The sequence below is a fragment of the Amblyomma maculatum genome, chromosome 10, assembly GCF_055883805.1.
Source record: "Amblyomma maculatum isolate TAMU_Amacu chromosome 10, ASM5588380v1, whole genome shotgun sequence".
Taxonomy (NCBI): Eukaryota; Metazoa; Arthropoda; class Arachnida; order Ixodida; family Ixodidae; genus Amblyomma; species Amblyomma maculatum.
In genome coordinates this window covers 109,541,257-109,548,512 of record NC_139353.1, presented here as the reverse complement: position 1 = coordinate 109,548,512, position 7,256 = coordinate 109,541,257, and the positions used below count along the sequence as shown (strand labels likewise).

Here is a 7,256-nt window from a genome sequence, read left to right as displayed (position 1 = left end):
AACCACTATATCGATTTTTGGCGCTAGATTTGAGATCGAATCTGGCCGAATGCTGTTCCACTGTGTGATATTTATGCTTTAATTGTAACTTATCCATTTTTATCCAAGTCTTTGCTATTACTTTTTATGTGACAATTTACAATCCTATAGATCTTGCTTTGCACGTATCCTCTTCGAAGCTTTTCTAGCGCGCCCTCGGTTCGTAATAGTTTAGTGGCTGCAACAGCGGGATATGCTCACTTATCCGTGTTTATTACCTTGGCATTTTCTTGCATAACGAGACTCAACATGTGTTTTTAATCTGCGTGCCACCCCTGTTTCGTGCATCACGTGTGGCGGCATCTGGAGCCACTTTAGATGCTTTTACCCTTTGTGCTTTTCTCTTCACGCCGCGACGGACCACAACGCTGACGGGGCCGGCGGCGGCGTGGTCGCTCCATGGTAGCCCACACATGGCGCCTCCGTTCTTCCTTCATTGTAGAATGCTGAACCTCCCCCAACCCCTCCTTTTCCTTTCCTCCTTTTCACCTTTTTTTTTTCTTTCTTTTAAGGGGAAACGCGCTACGGTTGGTGTTTGCCCTATCTCCTGGTGGGCCTGTATATACTATTTGTTGTCGTCGCGGCAGGTAACATCTCTGCCTCAACTGTTTCCTCCCCCTTTTCACCCTCTCTGGGAATAATTTTAAGAAGATGCGTGTAACCTCCTGTACTTCATTCTTGAAAAAGACCAGACCCTGGTCAAAACGTAGAAATAAATCCACCGTTATGTTTTTAAACTCTTGGTGATTCATTTTACATGTATTATTAGTTGCCATCAACTCTCTCTCTCTCTCTCTCTATATATATATATATATATATATATATATATATAGAAGCTGTACTGGCAAAGTCCGCGCACAGCACGCGAGCCAACTTCGACGTCCTTTTCTTCCAGCCACCTAAGAACATCAGGGACACCAGGTGGCATTAGTCCCCCTCCTAAAAAAACGCAAGTACAGACTGGGCGCGAGCGATGTGCGATGCAAGTCAGTACAGAAACCGAATTGGAAACGGTGGCGGTGCCCTACACAACATAACTAGCGCATAGTACACTGCACATTACCGCGTGAAATACGGTTTCGTACGGATAACGGACACCACTTCGGAGCGTGGTGGCTGACGCGAGGTCTGCACAGTACCCGCTGGAAGGACTTCGTATGTCACTTCTGTGACACGGCGCAGAACCTCGTAAGGTTAAAAGTAACTCGACATCCGTTTTTCAGACAAGCCGGGCCGGCGCACCGGTGTCCACACCCAAACTTGCTCTCCAGGTTGCTATGTGACGTGTCGGTGGCGAAGGTTGTAGCGACGCGTATCCTTGCCCTGCTGTTGCTGAATGTGGATGCGGGCAAGTTAACGTGCTTCCTCGGCGCGCTGAGCAAACTGCTCCGCGTCTGGGATGAGAGGATTATCCGTGCACCACGGAAGCATGGCATCCAACATCGTCTGAACGTTGCGTCCATAGAGCAGGCGAAATGGCGTAAAACGCGTCGTTTCTTGGATGGCAGTGTTGTAGGCATATGTGGCGTACGGGAGAATCTCGTCCCAGGCCTTGTGCAGGGAGTCTATGTACATTGCAATCATGTCGGCGATCGTTTTTATTGAGTCTTTCCGTGTGACCATTCGTCTGTGGGTGATAGGCAGTGGTTTTGCGATCGCTCGTGTGACTGAGCTCAAATACGTCGTGCATAAGTTGTGCCGTAAATGCCGTGCCTCGATCGGTGATTACTTGTGACGGCGCGCTATGGCGCAACACGATTTGCTGCACAAAAAACCGGGCGATCTCAGATGACGTGGCACGCTTCACCGCCTTGGCTTCCGCATACCGTGTGAGGTAGTCGGTCGCGTCTATAATCCAATTGTTACCGACCGATGTCAGCGGAAATGGGCCCATAAGGTCGATGCCGATTTGGTCAAACAGTGTTCGGGGAGGCGCAATAGGTTGGAGCAAACCCGCTAGCTTGAGAGGTGGCGCCTTTTGACATTGGCACTAACGACAGCCTCTGGCGTAGCGATGAATGGCGTCAGCAAGTTTAGGCCAATAATAGGCTTGACGAGCTCGGGCGAGCGTGCGTGCAAAGCCCAAGTGGCCAGAGGTGGGGCCATCATGGCAAGTAAAAAGGATATCGGCGCGGAAGTCGGCCGGCACTGCAAGGAGGAACGCTTGGTAAACAGTGCTGGAGTTCTGTTTGAATAGAACGCCATTCCGGTGACAGAAAGCAGACAGGGTCCGAGCAAATTGCCGAAGGGTATCAGCACTGCAGCGCTACCCTCCAGGTGATCAATGACAGGTCGAAGGTCCGGGTCAGCTCGCTGTCGGGTCATTATGTCTGAAGCACTCACCAGTCCAAGAAAACCACTCTCGTCGTCCGTGCTTTCATCGACTAAACCGACGGGTGCGCCCGAAAGCGCGTCAGCATCTTCGTGCTTCTGGCCAGATTTATACACAATGGTGTACTCAAATTCTTGGAGGCGAAGACTCCATCGTGCTAGGCGCTCCGATGGGTCGCGGAGGTTAGCCAGCAAGCACAAAGAATGATGGTCGGTGACCACTTTAAACTGGCGGCCATAGAGGTAAGGCCTAAATTTCATGGTTGCCCACATTCCTTTTTCGTAGTGGAGTAGTTTGTCTCGGCGCGAGAGAGCGTGCGGCTGGCATACGCGATGACCTTTTCGACGCCAGCTTGGTGTTGAACGAGTACAGCGCCGAGGCCGATATTGCTGGCGTCGGTGTGAACTTCGGTGCCAGCGTCTTCGTGAAAGTGCGCAAGAACAGGGCTTGTTTGCAGTCGTCTGCGCAGCTCCGCAAGAGCCTCTTGTTGCTCGGCGTTCGACACAACTGTGTATCATCGCGTGTGAGGCGAGTCAGGGGGGCAGCAACCTTGGAAATAACGGTGATGAAGCGGCAGTAGTACGCGCAGAGACCGAGGCAGAGTTTCAAACTTCTCTTGTTTGCTGGAACGGGAAATTTGGCGACAGCAGAAGTCTTGTCGGGGTCTGGCCTCACGCACGCGGCGCTCATGAGATCACCGAGAAACTTCAACTTTTTGTAGCCAAAGTGACATTTCTCTGGCTTGAGTGTTAACTCAGCTGAACGAAGGGCGTCTAACACTGTGCGCAGGCGTTGAAGGTGTTCGGCAAAGGTTTCAGAGAACGCGATGACATCATCGAGGCAAACTAAACAAATTTGCCACTTGAGGCCAGCGAGGACCGTGTCCATCTCGGCAGTAGCCGGCGCCGCAACATAGGCCGAAAGGCGGCACTTTAAACTCGTAGAGGCCGTCTGGGGTGACAAAAGCAGTGTTTTCGTGGTCCCGCTCATCTACCTCAACCTGCCAGTACCCGCTCTTCAGGTCGATTGAGACGAAGTACTGGGCGTAACGTGTCGAGCGAGTAATCGATACGGGGCAGCGGGTGGGCGACGTTTTTTGTGATGTCGTTCAACTTTCGATAATCAACACAGAAGCGAAAGGTCCCATCCTTTTTCTTTACCAGCACGACAGGAGACGATCACGGGCTGTTGGAGGGTTGGATGACACCGTCACAAAGCATCTCCTGAACCTGTGTCTGAATCGCTTCACGCTCCGTCGTTGAGATGCGGTACGGCCGCTGGCGTATAGGGCGGGCATCGTCGGGAGTAATTATGCGGGGCTGCACAAGAGGCGTTTGCCGAATTTTCGATGAGGTCTCGAAACAAGCGCTGTATTCTAGCAGGAGAGACGCAGTTCGCGCTGCTGTGTTTCCTAGAGATCTGTACTAATATCAAGACGGTCAAGGGATGGGCGCACATTTTCAACTGCTCCGAACATAAAACATTCAGAAACGTCCGCCAAGGAATCGGCGAATTCAACTGCAGTAGCGCGGAAAAGATGACGGGGTTCATTCGTAAAGTTAGTCATCAGGAGCTCAGATCGGCCGTTACTGAGGTGGGTGAGGCTCCGCGCTGAGGTGATGCCGTGGGTGAGCAAAAGGGACCGGTTGCCCTCAGCGACCGCCGTGCCGTCACGTCGTTCGTCGCAGGTAACAGTCTCAAAAACACTGGAATGTGGCGAAATAGAAACGCTCTCGGCAGAAATTCGAAGGGGGGCGCGGCGTTGGCGGTCCGCGGTGTCAGTATCGGCAGCTTTCTGGGTCGAAAAGGTCACGGTACGCTTCCGGTGATCGATAATGGCTCCATACTCCCGGAGAAAATCTACACCAAGGATACAGTCGCGGAAGCAGTCAGGTATTGCAACAAATGTGGTGTTGCGAATTTGAACTCTTGCCGTGCACTCGGAGTTACGACATGCCCGCCAGCGGTGCGAATTTGCGTGCCAGACCATGGCGTAACTACTTTTTTCAGAAGTGCTGCTAGCTTTCCGCTTAAAATCGAAACATCAGCGCCAGTGTCTACCAATGCGCTAACCTTATAGCCGTCGAGGACAACGGGTATATCCAGCGAGAATCTATCCTCGTGTGTACGAACTGTCGTCGGGGCCGGCAAGTAACTCACAGGTTGCGTTGTCGGAGGGTCTTCGTCTCGTCGATTTGAAATGGCCTCGCCCCCGGAGGTCGCTGTCTTTAGTTTTCCCGACGCGGACTAAGCGATCGTCGCTGCGCCATCCAGGAGGAGCTGGGCCTCGACGACGATGGTCGGTGTGGAGACGGAGATCGTGACTGTCGCTGAAAAGTTGTCGTCATGCGCTGCTGGGCTACGTAGTCCTCAATATCAGGGGGTCGTTGGCCTAATGGAGGGCGACGCATGTCGATGAGGAAACCCTTCAGCCCCAGTTGTCGATATGGGCACTGTCGATACAGATGACCTGATTCCCCGCAGTGGAAGCACAGGCGCCGTCGATTTTGGTCACGCCACAGGTCTGCCTTTCGGTGGGGTGAACGGCGGTTGTCGATATACGGCTCAGGGTGGGCTGAATACAGTGATCCTTGGTCAGGTGGGAGTAATTGTGTGGAATCAGGCGGAGGACGTCGCAAGATGTCCGCATACGTTGTCTGACAGGACTCGGTGGAAAAGGATGGCGGGTCAGCAGACGGTGCTGATGGCTGAAATACGGTACTAGCGACAGAGCCGACCGTCGGCTGGGGAGCACCGAAAAGCGTCTGGAGCTTTTCACGCAAAATGGAGCGAATGATGTCGCGAAGAAGATCCGAAGTAGCCCCGAAGGCCGAATGTGACTCCGTGAGCGAAGCGGCGAGTACCGGCCTGTCGTAGGCCGTAGACCGCTGCTGGAGCATCCTTTCCATCGTGATTGCCTCTGAAAGAACTCGGCAACTGTGCTCGGTGGATTGCGCTCGAGTCCAGCGAACAGTTGCTCCTTAACACCGTGCATGAGATGATGCATCTTTTTCTCTTCGGGCACGGCCGGGTCAGATCGTCGGAACAGCCAGGTCACGTCTTTCACGTACATGGTTATAGTCTCGTTCGGCATCTGTATGCGAGAGCGTAAATCCTTTTCCGCTCGTTCTCGGCGATCCGGGCTGGTGTAGGTGTCCAGGATGCAGCGGCAGAACTCCCGGCATGATGTTAGGGCGCCTTTGCGATTCTCGTACCAAGTGCGAGTGCCATCTTCGAGGCTAAAGAAGAGGTTCCTGAGCTTTGCGGCGTCGTCCCAGTGATTAAATGCGGCGACCCGTTCTCACTGGGCGAGCCACTCGTCGACGTCTTCCGTCTGACAGCCGTGAAAAGTCTTAGGCAGTCGTGGGTTCTGTAAAGTGCAATGTTTTGGAGCTTGCACGACAGGTCGAGGGGCGGCTGCGGTGGTGAATTCCAACGGCCCGTGCTCAGGTGGTAGGCCTAGGTTCCTCCGGCTAGCGCGGTGAACAGGAGTGTCGATGGGCACAGGACCTGAATCGTGGGCGTGCGGAGGAGTGCGGGACATATACTGGGATCGATACCCTGCACTGGCACTAAAATATGTCACGGACAACAGGACCAGATGGGACTAAAACGACGGGACGAAGCTGTACCAGCTGGCAAAGTTCCGCGCACAGCACGCAAGCAACCTTCGGCTTCCTGTTCTTCCAGGCGCCACCTAAGAACATCAGAGACACTTGGTGGCAATATATATATATATATATATATATATATATATATATATATATATATATATATATATATATATATATATATATATATATATATATATATATATATATATGTGGTATATATTTGGTGTAAACAATAGACGTACTTAGTGTTTTGCTATGGTATGCTCACTTAAAATCATGCTTCGTACTGCTTCTCATTTCAGTCTTATATTTTAATCGACGTTTCGGCAGGAGCCATGCTTTTCTTCATACTGAATGTTCATGGTTGTGCCTGACTGTTCAAACATTACCGTGAACATTCAGTCTTACGAAAGGCAGGGCTCCTGCCAAAACGTAGACTGTGTGTGTGTGTGCGCGCGCGCGCGTGTGTGCGTGCGTGTGTGTGTGCGTGCGCGCGCGCTGCGCAATCGAGTACAATTATGTCTGCAATAAGCGAAAGGAAGCCAAGGTTCAATACTTTCGTATTGCAAGGTAGTTCAGGCTATTCTTTTGGAACTGAAAGGTGGAACTGACTATCTCATATGCGCTGCGGCACTAACACGACAATTCGTTCACATTGCGCTGCTAGTCTACAATTGATGGATGCACGTTTCAGGTACTGGTGTCCCGCTCATTAAAGCAACGTAAAATCTTTGCACACCTCCGCACAAAATTGAAAACTGCACAAAGAAGCACTGGGCTATCCTGAGCGTTTCATGAAATTGGGCTTCTGTGCCAAATAGCTTCTGGTGTCATTGGCCTCTATTTGTTATATTTAACGTGCTGACAGAGATGTGGCAGAAGAGCTGTATAGCTTGTAGCTCCTGGCCAAGACATTAAGTTGATATGTTGCTCTTCTAAAGCAACGAGAAAAATGCGGCAACCTTCCTTAGCGCAGGTAGTGAAATCTCGTAGCGATAGGTAGCAGAATTCCGGTATGTCACAGCTGTATGCGTATTGTGAAGCACCAAAGCATCAAAACAAGTGTAGGTTGATAAAACACAAAACAAAAACTATTTTTAATCTAAAACAACCAATAAAGCAAGATATTATACTAACGTGCGGTGAATGTTGATGTTTGAGGCTTTAACATAAGTTTACAACATTCGCATTTTAAATACTCATACTAAGCAAAACAGCAACCACAATATTTTCCCATAGGTAAAAGCAAGGCCGCATTTTTCAGCGATCTG

General features: G+C 51.0%; 1 pseudogene; it reads left to right on the top strand.

The window, feature by feature from the left end:
• Positions 1-2,053: 2,053 nt before the first annotated feature.
• The window catches only part of LOC146177221 (uncharacterized), a 105,647-nt pseudogene continuing 100,444 nt past the window's right edge, over positions 2,054-7,256 (top strand).